At 36.2% G+C, this 21,257-nt stretch overlaps 1 protein-coding gene across 1 annotated transcript in view; it reads left to right on the forward strand.

The window, feature by feature from the left end:
• adamtsl3 (ADAMTS-like 3) overlaps positions 1–21,257 on the forward strand; it is a 786,695-nt gene that overhangs the window by 606,339 nt on the left and 159,099 nt on the right. The gene's annotated exons all lie outside the window — the stretch shown is intronic.

A 21,257-nucleotide genomic window follows, 5' to 3' on the forward strand; every position in this document is an offset into this window, starting at 1 on the left:
CGTCTTCTTCAGTGTCGGAGTTGAACAGCCTCAAAGGCTCCGTCACACTCCTTCTACATCTCTCCTCCATTGTTGCTCAATGGCACTTCCATGCTGCAGCTCTATTTCCTTCTTAAACAGACACATCGATTGCTTTTAACTTAAAAGCTGCAGAATATGCATTTCTTCGTGTGTTTTCCATGATGAGGGTTTGTGCATGACACGCAAAATGATTGTTAAAAGTTAAGCTTAAAACTTCTCCTCTTCGCATCACCTCTTCCACCTGTCTGTCTCACTTTTGCGCTTCCTGCTAGAGCGCCCCCTGGAGGCCGTTAGCCTGTAAAAATCTAAACTCGAGCTGCATCGCTGTATAAGCCGCGGGGTTCAAAATGAGAAAAAAGTAGCAGCTTATAGTCCGGAAAGTACGGCACATGTTTTGCGTATTTGTAGATAAACTGTGATCTGTACGTTGTGATGCACATGTATAAATTATAAACTAAGGTGTAATATTGTTAACATTGCACTTTGAATTTTCAGGTTTTTCAAATTTCTTCATGTTATGTTCAAGTACAGTTTGTAGATTTAAACATTTTCATTACAGAATTTATCTTTTTTCACTCAATAGTTCTTATCCTATTATTACCTCCGCCAAGGAGGTTATGTTTTTGCCAGGGTTTGTTTGTCTGTCTGTCTGTTTGTCTGTCCGTTAGTGTGCAACATAACTCAAAAAGTTATGGACAGATTTTGATGAAATTTTCAGGGTTTGTTGGAAATGGGATAAGGAAGAAATGATTAACTTTGGGGAGTGATCCGGAAGAAATCCTAAATTCTGGATCACTTTGAAATTTTCGTTAACATTGTGGTAAATGGGGCCAAAATTTTCGTTTCCCAATATCTCGCTTAATTATTGACCAAAACTCATGAAATTTAACTCAGGAATTGACAATGGGGTCCTCTATCACATTTCAAAGGCTGATCCGGATCTGATCCAGAAGGCAGATTTTATTTTAAAAAATAAATGTAGGATTTGTACCACCGATTATGTGGGGAATTTTTGCGCTTGGCGGAGGTCTGCGCTCTCCGAGTGCTTTTCTAGTTACCTCCGCCAAGGAGGTTATGTTTTTGCCAGGGTTTGTTTGTTTGTTTGTCTGTTTGTTTGTCTGTCCGTTAGTGTGCAACATAACTCAAAAAGTTATGGACAGATTTGGATGAAATTTTCAGGGTTTGTTGGAAATGGGATAAGGAAGAAATGATTAAATTTTGGTGGTGATCGGGGGTGGGGGGGCCCACTGATCAGCCTTGGCGGAGGTCTGCGCTCTCCGAGTGCTTCTAGTTTATATTATTTTACTGGTCCAGCCCATTTTCTATCACATTCAGCTGTATGTGGCCCCTGAATGAAAATGAGTTTGACACCCCTGCTGCAGATTCACACTTGTCCAACACATGTATCCACTGTATGACAGATGTCTGAACTGAAAAGTGTATAGAAATTTCTGTGAAGCTTTTCCTGCGCTGTAGGGATAGGATCAGTCGTTGGAACTGTATTCCCATGTGACAAAGCGTTTTCTATAATGTCACTCAGAAATCTCCCATCGGCTTTCTTTTTTTTTTTTTTTTTTTTTTAGTTGAGAACGGTGACTCTGCAGCAGATTCGAATCATTTCCCCTTTTCTACACGTTGTCTTTTCATGTTTCCTTAAACTCGTCAGCGGTGTATTTAGGTAACAGACACAACTGGAGCTCGCTGCGGGGACTGAGCCTGAAAGCTCTCGGTGACGGGACTAATAATATGCCACCTTCCCCTCAGGAGAGCCATGCAAACAGTCTGACCTCCAGGGAACCGTGCTCTCTGCTCACTACCGCTCACATTCCTTAACAAGCTCTCTGACACACATTACCCCGGTGAGTCTGCCAGTCAGCAGCTTTAAGGTTTCATTCCATGAAGCAGCTGGGGTTATTAATCTCAGTTTTACTGTCAAATTATTGGAGCGGTGGCAGTGCAGCGTACTCCCACTTGGGTGGAAGGTGTGTATAAGGAGGAGGAGGAGACACAGAGTAGGAAAACAAATGAAATGTTCCATCATAGTCAGCTCGCATTTTCTAAACTGATTGGAACGTCAAGAATATTGGAGTTAAATACTTCTGTTGGCATGCTAACAGCCTGGCGTCAACATATTCTGTACTCGAGTAGAAGTACAGGTACCAAGGTTATAATAGTTTTGGATTTTTCATTGTAGTTTAGTTTTATTTAGTTTTGACTTTTTTTTTTTCTCTTGTTCAGTTTGTTTGAATTCGTTTTTAGAGCAGGTTTGGTAGTTTTTGTTAGTTAAATTTTTTTTTTCTACAGGGTGGGGAAGCAAAATTTACAATGAACATTTAGTTGTTTTTTTCTCAGCAGGCACTACGTCAATTGTTTTGAAACCAAACATATATTGATGTCATAATCATACCTAACACTATTATCCATACCTTTTCAGAAACTTTTGCCCATATGAGTAATCAGGAAAGCAAACGTCAAAGAGTGTGTGATTTGCTGAATGCACTCGTCACACCAAAGGAGATTTCAAAAATAGTTGGAGTGTCCATAAAGACTGTTTATAATGGAAAGAAGAGAATGACTATGAGCAAAACTATTACGAGAAAGTCTGGAAGATACTATTAAAGAAGAATGGGAGAAGTTGTCACCCGAATATTTGAGGAACACACAGCGCAAGTTTCAGGAAGTGTGTGAAGGCAGTTATTGAGAAAGAAGGAGGACACATAGAATAAAAACATTTTCTATTATGTCAATTTTCTTGTGGCAAATAAATTCTCATGACTTTCAGTAAACTAATTGGTCATACACTGTCTTTCAATCCCTGCCTCAAAATATTGTAAATTTTGCTTCCCCACCCTGTAAATGCTTAGTTTTAGTTTAGTTTTAGCAGTCCCTCCGGGATTTCGCGGGCTTTTTTTGTGATTGTTGCGGCCTAAAAATGCCTGATTTTGCAGCAGCTTTTCCAAAAAATGGCGATGAAAGTTGCGATGATTTCTTTTATTACAGTTATTGGAACATGGGCATTTACAAATGACCTAGAACAGTCTTTTTTGTGTTTTTAGCCTTAAAAAGCACCAGGAAGCAATGATTTTAAACAAAACAGGCTTTTTTTTTCATTCATTCATTTATTTGTTTTGAGCAGAAGAAAAAATTAAACATTTTTTGTGTACAAGGAACTAATATCAGAGCAAATACATTAATAAATAAAGGTGATCAAGACAAAATATCAATCGCCATGTACACTAGTAATAACAAAATAAATTCAATCTGTACTGCTCAAAAAGGAGTGGGAAGAAGAAAACTGATTAAATCCCACCTCCATCTCACATTTATACAACACAACACATGACTTTTGCTTCCTTAATGATATGGTAGTATATTTAGGGTTAGGGTTAGATGGGTTACACACACACACACACACACACACACACACACACACACAGGGCAGCCAAACTTGGGTTGCTTTCTATCTAACACATAAGAGTAAACATTAATATTAACACCAAGTTTAATGACTATTTTCGTTTGTGAGCTTGTTTTTTAACTCCACACACAGACTTGCACTCGCACTCCCTCACACACACACGCACACAATACAGAAAAAGGAAAGCATGCCTCCACAGGTTCTTTCTTCTTCTCTTCTATTGCCTTATAGAGTAGATCTGCACTAACTTTGTCCCTTTCAGCTCCTGCTGTTGTTCTGGATCCAACAGCCTCTGTCATTGGGACTTGTCTCGTCTTTCCTCTTCCAGTTTCAGTCATTCTCCTGCATGTTTTGTGGTTGAAAAGTGTCTGTGGAGCGGCCGCTCTCGTTCGTGTTCCACCACAATATTGCAGGCAGTGCAGAACAGTATAGTTCCACTTTTGTGTAACACATCTGGAAACTGGCTTGCACGAACTTTGGCAGTGATATTTGTCAGTAAATGTGGGCGTTATGTGTCGCACATGTCCTCATCTTCTCAAACGTCAACAAGAAAGTGAACGTAATGATGTACATGTCACGTAGAGGGGGGTGGGAGATACGAGGCTAAAGTGATTAGTCAAATTTGCGGAAAATTTGCCGTGATTGGATGAAATTGTGTTAATAGTTGCGATCGCAACATCGCAAAATCCTGGAGGGAGTGTTTTAGTATTAATTTTAGTTTTGTCATATCTTTTGTCTTCTTTGCCATCGCATTCAAATAAATCCCATCCAGGACTCCGCTGCTTTCTCCCAACTCTAGTCTCCATGTTCCCAGGTAGAGTGGGGACGAGAAGACGACTAAACCACAAGTGATGAGAAACGACAGACCGTGAAGTACCGTATGGTGCCGCTAGAGTGAAATAAATCGCTTTCGTATCAATCCGACATTGGCAAAGACGAAAACAAATTGAATTTTATCCATAATTTTTATAGTTTTAGTTAGTTTTGTAAGCACACGGTACAGTTTCAGTTAGTTGTTTTTTTCTTTTAATTATAGTTTTTATTTATTTCAGTTAACAAAAATGTTTTTTTCAATTCTAGTTTTCATCATTTCGTTAGTTTTTGTTTACGATAATAACCTTGACAGGTACTTGTATAAAAGTAATAGTCGTTTACTTTTTACTGCAGCAAAAGTGGAAAAACCTGGGCTATAAAATGTACTCAGAGTCTACATAAGGTCTATGAAAGGCGTCTTTATTGGGGAGATTTTGCTTAAAAAGAGAGTTGAACCATCATACAGTCACGGAAATAATTATTAGACCATCAAAAGTCATCAAAAACAATGGTTATGCAATCAAGTACTAATTCCTGTATCATGTGACTAAAACAGACAGAAAAGAAAACATGGAATGCCTAAGAGCACTGTTTTTGTCAGTACAATGTCATAGATATTGATGTAAGAACTGAAGTGATTTTGGTTATTATCAAGAAAACATGGAAAATGGATAGATATCAGCTCTGAAATTAAACTCTCATGAGCTATTTTTGTTGTTACCATTATATTTGTCCAAACAAATGTACCTTTAGTTGTACCAGGCATTAAAACGAGCAAGAAATTGAAGAAAACAAGGGTGGCCTAATAATTTTTTTCCATGACTGTATCACCCCTGTTGGACAGAAACCTCTTAAGTCCATTTTTGATCTTTTTTTTTTTTTAATTTGTCATAAAATGATTCTGTTGGTCAGTCTTCATGTTGGCCTGATGATTTTAGAAACATTTAACCAATGAAAAGTGTTGAAAACGGCTTGTGACTACATGTGACTCATTCATTTATGAAGAATATATACTGAACGACAAAAGAAACGCAAGTTTTGGTCGTTAATTTAGGCAAGAGTTCAGCTGTCCTGTTGAGTTGTCAACTGAAATACACATTACAATAAGTGAGTTGTAACCATTGGAGCGTGTGTTTGCAGGCAAACACGACCACGAGTGGTGTTGAGCACGTGTACAAAGTATCGGAGGTGCGCTACGTTTTTAGTGAAATGGTAGTGGGAGCAACAAATGGGAGTGGCGATTCCCTTTGTTTATCCGGGGGCTATAAAAAGAAATGGTAAGATTCAAAAGTTACTGCATTACCACGATGCCTCGCCTTAATGATAATCTGAGAGAACGCGCCATTGGTATGCTTGATGCTGGTTTAATGGCTCGCAACGTTGCCAGACGTCTGCAAGTGCACGAGTCCACCATCAGTAGGCTGAGGACATGATTCCGTGACACAGGGACCACTGGGGACAGACCAAGATCCGGAAGACCACGTGTGACCACCAGTAATCAGGATCGCCATATTCGCTTGGCCCATCTCCGTGACCGTCAACTCAGTGCTACAAGGACAGCAAGAGAGACCCACTGTAAATTTCACAGCTGGATATAAATATCTCATATGAAACCAATATTCATAATAAAACTCCCATATAAACCAATACCGAAAAATACTTGCGTTTCTTTTGTTGTTCAGTGTACATCGTTTTTCCAGTTTCCTGAAAAATAACTATTTTGGAAATAAGAGGTTTCCACCCAACAGGAACAATATTAAATCTAATGTGATCAGTCAAATCAAAAACATAGGGTACTTGTGCAGGTCTTGAAAGTCTTAAAAAGGAATTTTGAAACGCTATTTTCCAGACCTTGAAAAGTCTGGAATTTTGTGTGAAAGTCTTCAAAAAGTATTGAAAAAGGTTTCACTCATAATTGAATTTTAGAGTATGCTAAAAGGCGCATAATCGTGTAAGATAAGAAATACACGAGGAAACATAAAAAACTTGATGGGATTTCACTAACAGGTCGATGCTAGAATGATTCTAGTGAAACTTGTTTGTGTGCATCCATGCACTTTTGTGATTTTCATATGTTTTGATAATGTTTCTGTCAGTAAAACACAATTTACTGCAAATTATGCATTCATTTAAATGAACTTTTCTATTTTTCATCCACACATTCAGATCGACTCAGGTTTGATGTAGGGAATATAAGACACAAGGTAATTACTGGTACTGGAAAACTCACCAATGCAGTATTTTTACTTTTATTTGGACTGCCTCTGGTATCTGATGGTGAAGTTTGGGTAATGGTATGAAACAGATAAGTGTAATGTTAAAAAGAAGAATATGAATGTTAGGTGATAGTTGATATAGCGGATGAATGAATACACATCAAGGTTATAATAGTTTTGGATTTTTCATTATAGTTTAGTTTATTTAGTTTTGACTTTTTTCTCTCTATTCAGTTAGTTTTAATTCGTTTTTAGAGCAGGTCTGCTTGTTTTTATTAGTTTTCATGTTTTTCTAAATGCTTAATTTTAGTTTAGTTTTAGTATTAATTTTAGTTTTGTCGTATCTTTTCTCTTCTTCTCCACCGAATTCAAATAAATCCCAGACAAGACTCTGCTGCTTTCTCCCAACTTTAGTCTCCATGTTTCCAGGTAGAGTGGGGATGAGAAACCGATTATAAATGACAAGTGACAAAAAGGGACGGACCGTGAAGTGCCGTATGGTACCGCTAGCTAAAATTGCTAGAGTGAAATAAATCGCTTTCATATCAATCCGACACTGGCAAAGACAAAAACGAAGGGAATTTTATCCATAATTTCTAATTTTCATAATTTCTAATTTCTGTTTTAGTTAGTTTTGTAAGCACACAATATAGTTTCAGTTAGTTGCCGTTTTCTTCTTTCAATTATTGTTTTTATTTATTTCAGTTAACGAAAATGTTTTTTCAGTTCTAGTTTTCGTTATTTCGTGAGTTTTCGTTAACGATAATAACCTTGATACACATGTGGATACGATTGTAAAGTATTGAGAGGAAATGGTAAATGAACAGCGATTAACTGTGTCGGAGGTTTTTATTGTTTTATTATTCACCATGATTTCCTCCATATGAGTGGAGTGAACCATTAAACATGATTTATTTGTCTATAATAAGCCAAATGGGTGTATTTTTGACATTAGTACATGCTCAGCCTAGCAGTCATGACAGATTCCGTGTTTGATCGGTCTGTCTACTTTGTAACATGTCATTTCCTTGTTCATGTGGTGACACTGTAAACCTAATGATGCATCCATGAACAGGAGCCTGAACAGTCTTGTCTACTCGCTATTTCCTGAAGTGTCGTTGTCTCCCGGGACTAAAATGAAGCTGGGAGACTTTCCAAACTTGACCTTGATTTTCTGTAGAGGCTGGTGTTGTAGAGGACCACTAAGATGGACACAAAAACAAAAAAACACCCCGTCAGACTTAGCTTAGTCTCTGGAGATATAACACTGGGTTACAAAAAAATGTTTTTTGCAAGTTGTCTAGGTTTTTTCAGCTGAATTAGGACCATTTTGCACTTGGGGGGTGGGGTCCATAACTAATGTAACTAACGCTGGCGTGAAACGAAAGTGAAACTTTATATACTTTCAATGTCTAACTCCGGGTTCTATCGCTCTGTTATTGAGAGAGAGAGAGAGAGAGAGAGAGAGAGCTAGTTTAAGTGTTTTAGAACTACCGTAGTTCATAGGCGGTGAACAACGTCTGTCTCTTTCCTCGTTGTTGTCTTTCACCGGGACCTGAACTGATCCAACTGGACTGTACTGATGGTGGAGGGTCTTCAGTCTCTTCCTTCCAGGTTCACATCATATTTGTTGTTTTTTTTAACCTTATATCAGCTGTTATTTCGTATTTCGAGTCAATGTGCGCGTCCTTCAATATGTCCGTGTGGGACTTGCGCGGATTTAAAGTTCCGCGTCAAACAACGTCTTTCGTTCCTTTTTCTTTTTCTCAACATACTGTGCCGTTTCGGTACAGCCATGTACCGAACTGAACAGGTGTGTACCGAAACAGTTCGGTTCAGTACGTGTACCGTCACAGGCCAGTCAGTTATCTTCTGAACTGCTTTATCCTCACTAGGGTTGTTGGGGGGGGGGGGGGGGGGCGGGGGGCTGGAGCCTATCCCAGCTACCTATGGGTGAAGGGGGTGTACACCCTGGATGTGTCACCAGTTCATTGCAGGGCTCCTATATAACAGATTATCTGAAAATAGCAGCCATAAAGTAAATTTTTCTGCGATTAAGAGTGCAGAAAAACGTTCTTTTATTACTGCTGCTTGTTGCCGTAGTTTCCATTTTGATAAATATCACAGAGGAAAGGAGCACCTCGACAAGTGACAGACTGATTGTCTTCTTCCTGCTCCTCCAAACCTCCTTTAAGTGACGAACATAAGGAAACTGCTGGGGTTCAGGACTGTAGACCTTTGGTTCCATCTCCCCACTGAACATGCTTACATTTCCACAGGATTTTGTTGAGAGAGGTTTTTTTTTTTTTTTTAGTCCGGGTAATCAGTGTTTTTTATGTGGTTATTTGTTCTAGCAATCAAATTCATTTTTTCTTTTTGTGCTTCTGTCTAGCTTTTGCTCAAACTCAATAGATGATTAAATCACCACCAAACACAGGGTGTATCCAGCCGTTATTGCACATTCTTTTCTCCAGTATTTTCTCTGATTTCTACCTCATTGTTGTCTCCCGCCTCTTTTCCACTTGTAGAATATGACTCCCACCTACCATTTTATGACTCCAATGGAAATCCAGCCTATGTTTTTCTGTTTTTGTGGCTGATAGTGCTAAACATTAGTTAAAAATGACATTTGCAGACAAAAAAAGACACTGTTTCAGTGTTTTTGGAAAAGGATAATCTGTAAAGTGATCGACTTATATGATCTAGAATAATGAACTCCACTTAAAACTGACTCATCATTATCAGCGCTAAGAAGCCATTTTTGTATATGCAGCTAAATCATCATTTTTTATGATTCTGTTTGATGTGCCACCTTTAGATTTCAATGGCAAAGGCGTATCTAGACAGAGAAGTGATTCCCAGCACAGATCCTTAACCCTTTCATGTATGAATTATGAGAACCTGAGTCGAGATTTTTTTCCTGAGTGTTTTTATTCCTCTTTAGGCATGAAAAAAATAATGTGATTGAATTTTTTTTTTTTTTTTTTTTTTTTTTATGAACCTGTTTTTCATTTAGTTCGAAAACATCCACTCAGCTGGACACCATGCATTCAATTTTTGAAGCACAGAAACATGTATTTAAAACTCATAATCAGAAAGTCATATACTGTGTGAAAACTATTCATTCATTCATTCATTTTTTATTTATTTCGAGCATTTACAGAATACATGCAAATTCAAAATTCCAATTTGACTCATCTACGCTCAAAAAGGAGAGGGAAGAAGAAAAACTATGAAACAAAAACATTTTTCATGCAGCTAATCTAATGTTTTCTCACGTTTTAACATACTCTAATACCAGTTGTTACTAACTTCATGGTGATAATGTGCAAAAAAAAAAAATTGATGAAGAAAACTGTTAATTACAGTCTAATAACAATTAGCAACTCATTTAAAGCATGTTACTGCAGATCATGTTTATCAAGAACAGCAAAATTACAGTAATTGCATGAATTGCAGTGGATGGGATGATGCTTAAGTGTCCACTGTGTTGGCTGATATGGAACTAAAACAACAAAACCTATGAATATACAAGAGAATAGCTGTAGAATAGCTGTCCACTGTAGTGACCAGTATGCATGAAAGGGTTAAGCATTAGTATAAAAGTAGTGTAATGAGGAGCAGTACTACTTATCGCACATCAGTTCACATATTTTCCAAACAGTTTTATAGCTCATGCAACGCTGTGAAGGGTTATGCAACTTATAAAAGCTACAGTAAATCAATGAATTGTAATAACACTGAGCATATCTCTATCCCAAACACATAAAAGCAGCCTATCAATGACAAATACACCACTTAATTTTGCATAGATTATCCAATAAAGACCCAAACAGCCACCAGCGACCAAAAGTATCTACTGATGTAAACTGATTCTCTGATCCTGTCAATACATGTAAATAACTGATGTAAAATACAGTTTTTCATCTTTTCATGGTCATCAGATATGACCCATTTGGACGTTCAGAGGCTCTGTAGTTACTGTGGAAACACCGTCATCTTCTACAACATTGATTCACCAGTAAAACCCATGGAGTTGGATCAATGACAGTGGATGGTGATGTTTGGTTTATGTTCAATTAATGATATATTTTCTTGGAAAAGTCACTTTTTCTTCAATTTTCTCTTTTTTTGACATAATAACCGTCAACTTTAATCTTGTTTATTTGTCTCAAACTTTGAAACAAAAAAAAAAAAAAAAACAACTAAACAAAACAATAAAATCAAGAAGTCCATTATATATGCACCCATCAATGGTCATTAATCGTAGAAAAAGCAATGAAATACAATAAATTTAACATTAATGTACTGTACATATGAATCTCATTTCATTCATTCATTTCATTTGTTTGTTTATTTCGAGCATTTATAGAATACAAAAAAATTCACAGTTCCCAAAAAAAAAAAATCATTCATTTATACTCGAAAAGGAGTGGGAAGAAGAAAAACTTATTTAATCCCACCCCCATTCTCATCATTAAATAACTGAACATAATAACATTTTAAACACTCACTCCTGTCCTTTGACTTCAAGCCAGAACAATGAACAAAATAGAACAAAATAGGCCTATACCAAATTAGAATAAACTCATTTGACAGTATTTACATTGCATAACCAAAATGTGCATAAAAAAAATAGAAACAAAGTACATTCCTGGTGGTGTTACCATGGTAACAGTTAACCGTCAACTTACATGATAATAATTACATACCAACAATGGTAAGAAAAAAAAACTGCAATACCACAAGTGGTAAAGAACAGCAATAATTACTAACCAACAATGGTAGGAAAAAAAACAACAAAAAAAACTACAATAGCACTAATGGTAAAGGGCAGCACATACCAGCGATGGTAAGAACAATAGCAGATGGTAATGGACAACACATACCAACTAGATGAGGAACACAGTTTGAGAAGGGACAGAAAGAAGCAAAGGCTTATCTAGTCCTGCCCCTTTTTTACTTCCAGTGTCAGATTCACAACCAAATATCAAATAATCTGAGCTTTTATGAACATCTACATGATCAGTGAATAAAATATAGGAAAATACATGATTTCCACAAAAAAAATGCAAAATACAGCGATAATATTATAACACATGGTGATAAATCACTTAAGAAAGGTTGAATCTGAGTTCCCAAATGAATTTTTCCTCTCTATTTAGATTCAGAAAACTTTATTGATCCCAGAGGACAATTCATTTGGAGTCTTTCTCAAACAGTTCTCACACATACACACAAACACATACAGTGTGTCAGTCCATTACAGTACAAGTAGAAGTCATCTAGTTTACCCAACCGACAATACAAACAATGTATTTGATACAAATACTTCAGAATACGACACCAACTGAATTTAACAATTTGATAGCAGAGGGCACAAAAGAATTGGAAAAGCAGTTTGTTTTCCGTACCAGCCTGTAAAAACGACACCCTGAAGGCATTAGGACGGGCTCAGAGGGTGGTAGGGGTGACCTAGGATGCTTTTAGCTTTTTATTTTATTTTATTTTATTTCGAACATGCAAAGAAACAAAATAAAACAAAACAAAGCAAATTAAGACAAAAACAAAAACAAAATAACATTTAAATGAACAGAATCTATCTTCAAGTGTACCCAGTAGTGTCGGACTCTGCATTGTGTTTTTTAAGGACGAGACCCGCACGTATGAGTTTGGAGGCGGTCTCCGTTTATTGTTTTTCGGCTCCTGACAAAAGTGGCGTAAAACACAAAAAACCTCTGGTCTGCGACCCTCGTAAAACATGCCCCTGCACAAACTAAATGATACAAAACTGTGTTTCAGCACATCATAAGCACACCTCATACAGTTTGAACTAGCCACTTCATTTAAAAATTAAATGAGCAGAGGCTAAACCAAAAATTTTCTCAGACTGCACAGCTGCTTACCTCTCCCATAGAGATCCGGAACAAAAGGGAAGAGGTAAAGGTGCGAAAACTGTAGTTATAGCAGGCAGTGTCACACTGTAAACTGCTCGTTGGGGAACAGACTCAAATTAAAAGTTCCACATACTGACTCAAAGGCCCATAATGTCAGGTATGAACCAAAAGAAATGAAAATAAAATGAACAGATTTTGTGTAATTATAACAAACAATACACAATATCATCTACATACCCACATTGCTGCAAAATAATTGACCCTGTTACACAAGTACGTGTAAGTCTGAATTTTGCACAGTCGAAAAGGAGTAGGAAGAAGTATAAACTGAGCTTTCTTCAACACCTGCTCCTCCCACAAACAGTATAGGTCTCTGACTTTGAAGCCTGTGATTTTACAGCAGGTTTTAACAATGCTCTGCAGTTTGTTTTTATCCTTCAAAGACAGACTATAAAACCAGCAAATAAAAGAAAAACTTTCAATAAAAGAGCAGTAAAAGTTATTGAGGATCATTTCGTTTACGTTAGATGAGTTCAGTTTCCTCAACAGGTAGACCCTCTGCTGCCCCCGTTTAACAATCCTGTCAGAATTCAGGTCAAGCCTCAATTTATTGTCAATGACAGTGCAGAAATATTTATAACTCTCAACAATTTCCACTTCCTCACCATGAATGACAATAGTCATTTTTCCATTGGACATCTGCGCAAAACTTTATCGATATTTACTAAATGTCGAAAAATCAAAAGTGCGTAATGTCGGTTTTTCCATTAAATCACAAATGCGATGATTTGTTTATTTATTATCACAAGATGACACAAGTCATTCCATAAACATGGCGACGAACGTAAATATGGTGTTGATTTACAGATAAATTCATTATTATTATTATATATTACCCCTCTATCTTGTACTAAATTAAACAATGATTGGGTTTCCTGGTGTGTCCACACATATCATGACATGTTTCTTCTTCTTCTTCACTTTTTGTAACATACGTCAACATCCGTTTTTTTTAATTCACCTGACTCTAGTTGCGAAAAAAAGTCTTTCCTTTGCAGTTTTGCGTGATATACCATTTGCGCTACACATGAAAAACCACCTCTTGCCAGCGCAAAAACTTTTAATCAAAAAATGAGACTTTTGGCAAAATTGTCATTTTTCCATTAGATACATTTTATGTGCAAGTTATATTTGCGCAATTTGAGGGTCAATGGAAAAGCGACTACTAACACCATATGAAAGTTCATCTAAAGTACATCTAAAACCACTTACCATGTCTTTGGTTTTTAAAACATTTAAATCCAGATAATTGAACTGCCACAAAAGTAGCACCGGGTCTTTATGGGTTAAGTAACTTCAAAACCAAGATATACTAAGGCTACAAACAACCCATAATGCACCTCTCTCTGTATCTCACTCAACTTAGAAGGAACATTTGAGTGTGTTTGTCTAGTTGTAAATAGTAGTTTAAGGTTGTGTACTGTGTATCTTTATCACCCAAACACTAATATATGTGCCGACTTTGTTTGAAGGTTAGAGTGTGTCTACAGAGTCGAAGTTTCAGAGCAAAGATCAGCTCCTCATTGATGAATTTATTCAGTATGTTTCAGTTAAACAGTCTTCAGACACTCAATACACTGTATGTATGAATGTATAAAATTCTCTTATCTATGTCTGTCTCTATACAAGCATACATCTGGACACATTGCTGCCAAAAGTAACAGTGAATGTATTTATCATATTCCAGTGAGAAGACCTTCAGCCTTATCTAATGTTCTGTATGTATGAATACGTAACATTGGCTTTTGGCTGCCTGGAGCTAATACAGGGCACAAGTAGCAATGAGCAGCAGGAAAACTTTATTTCATTGACTGTGTTAGGGAAATATATCTCATAAAAAGACTTCTATTAGAATTAGACGGTTTATAGAAAGGGTAGGTCTTCCTTTATAAAGGAAGTAACCCTGGATGACAAATATACTTAAAAAAAATTAGAATGTACGTAAAAATACAAGTTTGATGATATTACTAGAAAATATTAAGTATAGTCAACTCATTTGTGGATGGATGCTTCTATGAAACTGGTCCTAAAAACAGGACATAGACTAATGTTATGAAGCAAGTTTGGAAGCACTTTGGGTCTATTTTAAAATAAATACTTACTGAGATAAAAGAGAAACTATTTTTCAGATAAAACACATTTTATATTATTTTACATTATATTTAATACAAAAATCTGTGTGTAACACAGTCAAAAGAACATGAAAATTACGCACAACTATTTTTTGGAATATCTTTTTATTCTCTCACAGGTACATTTTGGGAATTGAACTAATTATTCAAGGCAGAGTGTTTCACAAAAATGACCACTGTTGCAAAATCATTTGCGATTTATATGTATTTAAATGGGCAGGTTCTGTATGTAATGCAAGTGGACACGATGGGTTACATACAAAACTTGGAATGAGACTGAGACTCATGAAAAACCCACATGTCTGGATTAGAAAAACCCCTAGGATCATCAAATTTAACTCAGTGTCTTTATTTATAGTGATATATAAAACAATTTCAAGCAATCTTTTCAAAATAAAACGTACTGACACCTAGGTAGTGTTTCATGTCCCAATTTTAGTCCTATTTTTGGCCCCAATATTTTATTAAAAATTCATTCATTTGTGATGGTTCAGAGTAAGAGTATACATTTATTTGCATCTGAGGTCATCATTAGGTACATCCTGGGGGAAAATATATCTAAATTTACCTTTTATTATTGAGTCTAAAAAGCAGGTAAAGTGCCAGATACCAAAATGTACCCAGTTTCACAGAAACACTCAGATATAGTCGAATGTGTGAATAAATTTGAGTTAAATGGATTTAAATTAATACATTTTAGTTATGACCATACCTCTTTTTCTTTTGTCCATGTAAATTGTCATGTATGTCTGGACGTCAGACTCAGTGCTTTCGGTCAAAGAGTAGCTGCTATAGGAGTTTCGGTGCTTATCATACAAGATACAACTCAAAAAGTTCTAAGCGGCTATCGGCTATCGATGATTGTTTCAACCGTGAGAGGAGTGTTTTGTTTTATTGTCCAACAGTTCCGTGGAGCTGTTCCACGGACATTTTCTCTTAGCCAGGTGGATGCTAGCTGATTTGTTACTTTTTGTAGTGGGGGAGAGGCCTTCAGGCATTTCGGATGCTGCCATGTTGACTTTTTGGATAATATTTGCACATAAAGGTGGATTTGCAGGAGTGTAAGTGGCCAGGGTAGGATAGTGCGTATTAACAAACACAATAAAATAGTGAACTTGATCAAACATTCACAAAATAAATGGATTTTATCATTATCCTTGTTTAGTTTATTGTTAACCACAATTATAGCCAAGCTGTCTGCAAGAAAATGTTCTATTCAATCAACAGAAGCTCCAAAAATCTGCCTGAAAGAGTTATTAGTCATATTTAATCAAATGCAACAGCCTCATTTTAGAACCAGTTTCTTTGCTTCTTGATACAAATAGAGGTTTCTTGTGTAGTATTAATATTCGAAACTGTCACCAACAGGGGAAGTCTTGTAGCAGAACATACTTAAGACCAAAACCGCCATTGTATCCACAAACTGTTTCAGCTGCTGAATGAAGTATAAAGCTCATTGTTTACACACATCTCTATTATGGAATCATCAAGTTTTCTTCTTCAAACAAAAACTCATAGATTATTTTAACATTTGCTCAAAGTAACACTATGTCTCATAATCTTCACGTTCCGCATCAGGTGATAGTTTACATTATATCTCTGTTAGCTTAGCTCTGTTTTTAGACTGAAAACAGCCACAGTAAAACTACAAATAACTTCTGTTTCCTGTATGGTTTGTGTTGTCAATAGCTGAACTAAAGATCTGTTTGAATTCAACAAACAAGCAACTTAGCAACAATAATAATATCCCATAATAACTTTATACCTTCGTAAGTCTCGGAATAAAACTCACCCATGCAGAAGAAACTTCTGACATTTCAGCATCAAACTCCATTCTTTACATTTGGAGCTGCTTCTAGATTTTATCACCGAGTCACTGTTGCTGACTCTAAAAGTTGTTTCCTTATGGTTCTCATCCCATCTGGTCACTTTCTAATGCTTTGGTTAAAGGCATGGTGTTAGTTTTCCTCACCATGGGAGATCGGCAGTGACTCACTACTCCCTCTAGTGGCCACATAAATCCCCGCCACTGGAAATAAATGCTGGAATAAATGATGCAAATTATCAACTAAGTCATTAATCATTTGTTGGTTGACCTTGTCGATTGATTAATGATTAATTGATAAGCGGTGATTTTCCTATGAACCTGAATTTCTCTTTCAATAGGGTTCATAACAATAAATGCTAAATATTGTTTATATACTTCATGAAAAAAGCATGTCAAATTCCTTAATGACTGATTTATTGAACCATTGGATACAGTACAGGCAATGATATTTATGTAGTAGAACTAAATAAATTCTGCAGAGAAATAAAATAAAATAAATGGATCTGAAGAGGGGCAGTTTAGAGGAAAGGTTCACGCGGGGGATAGATCTCAAGGAGCGAGGAGATGTTGTGCTCCCCACGATCCGGTTTGTTGACCGGCTATCCTGGTCCTGGCAGCCTTCGGACAGGTGTGGACATATGGACAGGTGGACAGGGTGACTCCCCCCGATATTCGACTTCAGCGATGAAGCCTAGCTTAGGCAGTGGCACCCCCTATTACCGACACCACAAATACCGGCATGGAAAAGGACAATTAACCGACAATTATTTTAATTCAGGGGTGTCAAACTCATTTTAGTTCAGGGTCCACATTCAGCTCAATTTGATCTGAAGTGGGCCGGACCAGTAAAATAATAATAACTAAATAATGTCAACTCCAAACTTTTCTCTATGTTTTACAGTGAAATAAGTGAAATTACATTATGAAAATGTTTACATCTACAAACTATCCTTTCAAACAATATGAATAACATGAACAAACTGAAAAAAAATTGTAATTTTAACACTTTTGTGGTTTAGTTTATCATTTCCACATGTACATTGTAACTCACAGATCACAGTGGATCTACAGATAAACAAAATATTTAGTAACAGGTGGAATATTATTAAAATTGCACTTCTCTTAAGACATTTCAGGTTGTTCATATTTGTTCTGGTTATTCAATTTTTTTGCGAAATTACACTTTGTTTAAATCTAAATACATAAAAACATTTACATTTACGAAGAGAAAAATTTGGAGTTATGAGTATTTATAAGTTATTGTGAGATTGAATTGGTCTGAATGTGGAACCTGAACCAAAATGATTGTTAATATCTTAGTGTAATTTTTGCATTTCAAAAATTCATCCCAGGGGCCAGACTGGACCCTTTTGGCGGGTCAGATTTGGCCCCCGGGCCGCATGTTTGACACCTGTGTTGTAATATAATCAAGCAAATTCTTATTGACAATCAAACGATAGTCGATTAATTGTTTTCATCCCTTGTACAATCTAATACATTTATTTTGTACATACATACATATATTACAAAACAATATATTATTATTATACATATATATTAATCCAATATTTTTTTTTAAATTCAATACATCCAATCCAATACATTGGGATGTTTGGAAGAACTTCACAGCTCTTTATTCTAAACACTAATGATCATTTCAGGTCATTTTTTGATATGTGAAAGCAGAAATACTACTTATAGCTCCTTTAAAAGTACAAGTGCACTGATTTCAGCATGAGTTGGTCTTTTGGTCCATGAGTCAGATCCACTGAATGTAATGCCAGTCTTGGTGAAGGTCATGTGGGTGATGAAGCGGTGTCATTGGTGTGTTTTGACTGCAGATGATTCTACACCAAGGTCACTGTCTGCAGGTCTCTGATCCAGCTGTGGACTGTCTTTCACTCATCTTGGCAGCATTTTGTGAAAATCTTCAATCCATGTCTTCTTCCACATCCTTATCTTCTAATTCACTGCAGCTTTTTAGCACAACAGGAGGCAGCTAGAGGAGCTGAACTGCAGATGTGATGGACAAAAAAAGTACATTTGTATTTTGCGTCTGGGGGCTTTGTAAACATACGTCACATTGCATCAGCAAAAACAGAGGTGGACAGCTGTGGCTTACTAACAGAAACACATAATGTCTTCCAAAAAGGACTGGAATTACTTTCAGAGAACGGATCACAGCTGTTGTTGTGGTAATAGTAGCTCCAGGGTTTTGTTAGAGTAGTTACCCACAGTGTTTGTTATTTCAGATTACAATGTTTTCTTAGACATGGCATATGGGTGGGTAAATGTATTTCACTACAGTCCTTAACCCTCTAGTATCCGGGTGCGCTTTTTAGGCACATTTTGCACTTTTTGTTAAAAAAAACTTCATATTATTTTTCACAATTTAAATAAGGTTAGAATTCAAAAGTTGTTCATTTTTGCATGATCTTTAAAATTCTGACCACCAACTAAAATTTGCACATTGTAAACAAGAGACAATTACAAGACTAGCATCTGTCTGCCAAGTGTGCCAAAAACGCACTATTTCTTCCATTATAACCACTGTTTTTGATCCGAAAGCCATTAAGGCATAAATCCTGCTTTACTGATATCTGGGCTTCATTTGAGAGGTGAGAGTGTAAATTAATTTATTAACATTGTTAATGTTGCTGTTAATCATTGACATATTCCAGGCTGCAAAAATCAAATAATATGTAATCCAATTTTTATGAAGTATTTTGAAAAAACAAACAAACAAACAAACAAAAAAAAACATATTTTGTGTTTTTTTTTGCATCAAAAAATGTAGTGACATCATGATGAAAAGAGATAATTTACAGGGTTAAAAAAAAATCTAAAATGAATAATTATTTGATATGTATGATTAGGGCTGACCTTGATTTACAAAAACAAAATCAAATTAGAGCAGAAAAATAAATCAATATATAATATTTAATAGTTTGATTTATAGGTGTGCATTTTATGCCCACTTGGTGACAGATGCTAGTATTTTTGAATATTTGACCTAGTGCCAAAAATAATAATGCAAATTAACCAATGTTGGAGTTCATCATTGACATATGCCAGGCTGCAAAAATCAAATAATATGTGATTCACTTTTTATGTAGTATATTGAAAAAAAATATTTTTTTGTGTTTTTTGCATCCAAAAAAATGGTTTGTTTACATTACAAACACAGCATTTAAAGGGTTAAAAAATATGACAGTTATTGAGTATTTGGTATTTTTATGTACGGCTCAAGTTGATGAAATAGAAAAAAGTGTAAAAGAATTAAAAACAAACTGTATGAAAATTTTTTTGACATTATTCCACAAGTGTGCGAAAAAGGCACACTTGGTGCTTAATAAGGGCCTTGGTGGACGGGATACCGGAGGGTTTAATAGAACTTATTTTCAGTGGCGGCAGTACTGTGTTACAAAAGTAATCCATTACAGAAATTGATTACTTTTTGCTGTAACGGAGTGGTGTAAGGCATTACTAATCAATTTTCAGTAATCTTTTACTTGGTACATGTTCAATAGCGCTTGAACAACACACTTTTTGCTCATAATTTAATTGCTCAAATGAAAAAAAAACAAAAAACAGCAAGACCGTGAGACCTTAAGGAATCAAAAATGCGTCTGTAAAGTTCTATTTCCTGTTGGTGTTCAGCCAATGGGCGCAGATGACAGAAGACAGTCAATTGTCCACATGGACGTATGCTCATTACTAACCCTAACCCTGCTTTACAGAAGCTAGTTAGCATTAGCATGATCCCTGTGATTAGCAATGACAAGGTAAGCTAACATTTCTATAACTAGTTAGAATTCTTTATCAATTGCGGCTTTATCTACTCATTTGAACATGTAAAATATTGAAAAAAATGCAAACCTTCCTGCTGGGATTCGAACATCGGAGACCGTAGCGTTACTTACTGAGCTATCTGTTTACATGTACTTCGGGGTGCAAATGTGTGCGTTCCAGGGCTCTCCTATCTATTGTATTGGGGGGGGGGGGGTATTTACAATAAGAGTCTGTATGTAACTCAACAATAATACAGGAGTCATTTAACACATTACAATTCTGAGACAGTAATATTATATTTATATTATATATTCATCAACATATTTCCACTCTGTACTTTACTGATATGTATCCACCTCCATTTTACTGAAAAATCCCACGTTACTCTGGACAAAACAGTTTATTTTTGCACCTTACTGTTTGATCCTGTTCATCCAGATTTTCTAAAGTTCTTTTTTTAAATTCTCCTAATTTCTTATGTGTAATGTGTTTGCTCTTGTATTCTATTTTCATTCTAGCTAGTTAGCATTAGCATGATTCCTGTGATCAGCAATGACAAGGTAAGCTAACGTTTCTATGACAAGATAGTAGGGTTTGACTAATCCGAATGACAAATGGCATGGAATAACGAATGACCACAAGGGTTAGGGTTAAGGGTTAGGGGTTGGGGGTTGGGGGTTAGGGTTAGGTCATTCGTTATTCCATGCCATTTGTCATTCAGATTAGGAAGGCCCTAGATCACAGGTGTCAAACATGCGGCCCGGGGGCCAAAACCGGCCCGCCAAACGGTCCAATCCGGCCCGTGGGATGAATTTGTAAACTGCAAAAAATACACTGACAGTATTAACAATCAATGGTGTTGAAACCATTTTAGGTCAATTCAATCTAAAGTGGATCAGACCAGTAAAAGACCATCATAATAACCTATAAATAATGAAAATGGCAAATATTCCTCTTTGTTTTAGTGTAAAAAAAAAAAAAAAAAAAAAAAAAGGAAAATTACACAAAAATGGTTATATTTACAGACTGGCCTTTTACAAAAATGTCTGAAATGTGGAATTTTAACAATATTCTGCCTGT

Source organism: Sphaeramia orbicularis, chromosome 3, assembly GCF_902148855.1.
Source record: "Sphaeramia orbicularis chromosome 3, fSphaOr1.1, whole genome shotgun sequence".
In the NCBI taxonomy this organism is placed as follows: domain Eukaryota; kingdom Metazoa; phylum Chordata; class Actinopteri; order Kurtiformes; family Apogonidae; genus Sphaeramia; species Sphaeramia orbicularis.